Below are 3,296 nucleotides of genomic sequence, written 5' to 3'. Positions count from 1 at the left end.
GGAGAGATTCAGTGACATCAAAGACAGGCAACTAAAGATGCTGCAGAGAGAATAGAGAGAGACTCATAAATTAAAGAGAATTGATAGAGCTCTACTTGAATTGTCTGACTCCATCAGAAAGAGCAATATAAGAATAATGGGTAGGCCTGACCTGTGGTGGTACAGTGAATCAAGTGTTGACCTGGAATGCTGAGGTCACCAGTTTGAAAGAACGGACTTGCCTGGTCAAGGTACATATGAGAGTTGATGCCTCCTATGCCTCCCCCTTTCTCTCTTCCTTTCTTTCTTGCTCTCTCTTTCTCTCTAAAAATGAATAAATAAAATCTAAAAAAAAAATAGTGGGGAAATCAGAAGAAGACAGAGAGAAGGGAATGAAGAACCTCTTCCAATAATTGGATTAAAACTTCCCAAGCCTATTGCCTGACCAGGCGATGGTGTAGTGGATAGAGCATTGGACTGGGATGCAGAGGACCCAGGTTCAAGACCCTGAGGTCGCCAGCTTGAGCGCAGGCTCATCTGGTTTGAGCAAGAGCCCACCAGCTTGAACCCAAGGTCACTGGCTCCAGCAAGGGGTTACTCAGTCTGCTGAAGGCCCACAGTCAAGGCATGTATGAGAAAGCAATCAATGAACAACTAAGGTGTTGCAAGATGCAATGAAAAACTAATGATTGATGCTTCTCATCTCTCTCAGTTCCTGAGTTCCTGTCTGTCTGTCCCTGTCTATCCCTCTCTCTGACTCACTCTCTGTCTCTGTAAAAAAAACAAACAAACAAACAAAAAAAACTTCCCAAGCCTATGGAAATTCAAGAAGCAAACAGAATGCTGAGTTATGTCAACCCAAACAGACCTTCTCCAAAGCACATGTAATAAAATTGTCAAAAATCAATGACAAAGAGCCTGACCTGTGGTGGTGCAGTGGATAAAGTGTTGACCTGGAATGCTGAGCTCGCCAGTTCAAAACCCTGGGATTACCTGGTCAAGGCACATATGGGAGTTGATGCTTCCTGCTCCTCCCCTCTTCTCTCTCTTTCTCTCTCTCTCTCTCTCTCCTCCTCTACTCTCTAAAATGAATAAATAAAGTCTTAAAAAAAAAGAAGCCTCAACTCTTAAAAAAAAATCAATGACAAAGAAAGAATCCTCAAGACAACTAGGGAAAAGAAGAACATAACATATAAAGGAAAGACCATTAGGTTATCATCAACTTTTCAGCAGAAACTCTATAAGCCAGAAGAGAGTGAACTCTAACATTCAAATAGTGAAAGAAAGGAATTACCAGCCAAGAATACTATATACATCAAAGTTATCCTCAAATATGAAGGAGAAATAAAAACTTTTCCAGACATGTAGAAACTGAAGGAATTTGTCACCAGAAAAACCCCACTTCAGGAAATACTCAAGGGGGTTATTCTATCAGGTACAAAACACAAAACAAAACTACAAGTAAAGCTTCAAGAACTTTACACTAAAAACAAGTATAATCTCCAGACTCTTTAACTTGTCTTTGAAGTATGTTTAGTCAGTTATCAGCAAATAAATATAACTTGTCCTCAAAAATGCCCCCTAAAAAAACAACTATCATCTATGACAATAACATAAAAGGGGAGAGAATAAAGATCTGCAGTAGCAAAGGAGGATGGAGTGCAGAAGCACTCATAAGACAAAGGATTCTTGTACATATGAACATTTTTCTCTTAATAACCTAATGATAATCACCCCCCCACACACACACACACATACACACACAAAAAAAATACTGAAACACATAGCTTAAAAAAGAATTGGGAAATAAGTATGGAATACCACCAAACTAAAACAACTGACAAACACAAAAGAGAAGAACCAAAGGAGACACAAAGCTACCAGAAAACAAATCATAAAATGGATATAAGATACCCTCAAGTATCAATAAGTACCCTAAAGGTAAATGGACTGAACTCACCAATAAAGAGGTAGAGAGTAGCAGATTGAATGAAAAAGCAAAGTCCAACCATATGCTACCTTCAAGAGACACATCTAAGCTGCAAGGACAAAAGTAGACTCAAAGTGAAAGGTTGGAAAATGATTCTCCAAGCAAATAATACCCAAAGAAAAGCAGATAATATTTGACAATGCTTACTTCAAAACAACAAAGGTAACAAGAGACAAAGATGGACATTTCATAATGAAAAAGGGAACATTATATCAAGAAGACATAACACTTCTTAAAATATATGCACCGAACCAGGTAGCACCAAAATATATAAGATATCTACTAACTGATCTAAAAATAATAGATAGAAACACAATCATACTTGGGGATCTCAACAAACCATTGATGGCTTTAGATAGAGCAGCCATGGCCAACATACGGCCTGTGGGCCCCGGCCCATGTAATGAGTTTATGCAGCCTACAATTAAATTTTTAATATTCTCTGCATGACGCACTATGGAAATGAAATAAGTGGTACTTTTAAATCATTATACAATATCTTCAGTAATCTTCAGCTTAACTTATATTTGTGAACAACCTTTTTCTTTAATGAATCTAAATAAAAGTACAAGATCAAGACTGAATGATTTACATTTAGATGGTGTGTTAAGAATAGCTACTACAGTGCTCGCTTTGGCAGCACATATACTAAAATTGGAATGATACAGAGAAGATTAGCATGGCCCCTGCGCAAGGATAACACGCAAATTTGTGAAGCGTTCCATATTTTTCTCAAGGCAGCCAGGGAAAAGAAGAGTACAACATATAAAGGAAGGCCTATTAGATTATCATCAGATTTCTCAGCAGAAACTCTACAAGCTAGAAGAGAGTGGACCCCAATATTTAAAGCCCTGAAAGAGAGGAACTTTCAGCCAAGAATACTATACCCATCAAAGCTATCCTTCAAGTACGAAGGAGATATAAAAACATTCACAAATACAGAAAAGATGAGAGAATTTATCAGCAGAAAGCCCTCACTCCAGGAAATACTAAAGGGGGTTTTCCAACCAGATTCAAAGAACAAAAGAAAACAACATCACAAGTAACACCTCCACCAAGAACACAATAAAACCTAACTTAAACTGTGACAACAAAGGAAAAAAAGGGGGAGAGGGTGGAGATTAACAGTAGCAAAGGACGATGAAGTGCAGAAATACTCATAAGATAGGGTACTACAATGAATATGGTAGGTACCCTTTTCATTACTTAATGGTAACCACCCATGAAAAAACCACCACAAAAACACTTGACTTAAAAAAGGTAGCAACAGAGGAAAGAAGTATGGAACACAAACAAACAAAAACAAATGATAGAAAAACAAAAGAGA

At 37.8% G+C, this 3,296-nt stretch overlaps 1 non-coding gene across 1 annotated transcript; it reads left to right on the top strand.

Moving 5' to 3' along the window:
* Positions 1-2,593: 2,593 nt before the first annotated feature.
* LOC136312336 (U6 spliceosomal RNA) lies at positions 2,594-2,700 on the top strand. The gene has a single exon (XR_010726935.1). It is a non-coding gene; the product is annotated as a U6 spliceosomal RNA (small nuclear RNA).
* The last annotated feature ends 596 nt before the right edge of the window (positions 2,701-3,296 follow it).

Source organism: Saccopteryx bilineata, chromosome 8 (assembly GCF_036850765.1).
Source record: "Saccopteryx bilineata isolate mSacBil1 chromosome 8, mSacBil1_pri_phased_curated, whole genome shotgun sequence".
Lineage (NCBI taxonomy): Eukaryota > Metazoa > Chordata > Mammalia > Chiroptera > Emballonuridae > Saccopteryx > Saccopteryx bilineata.
Note: the sequence above shows the minus strand (reverse complement) of the source record. Positions and strands in the feature narration are given on the sequence as shown.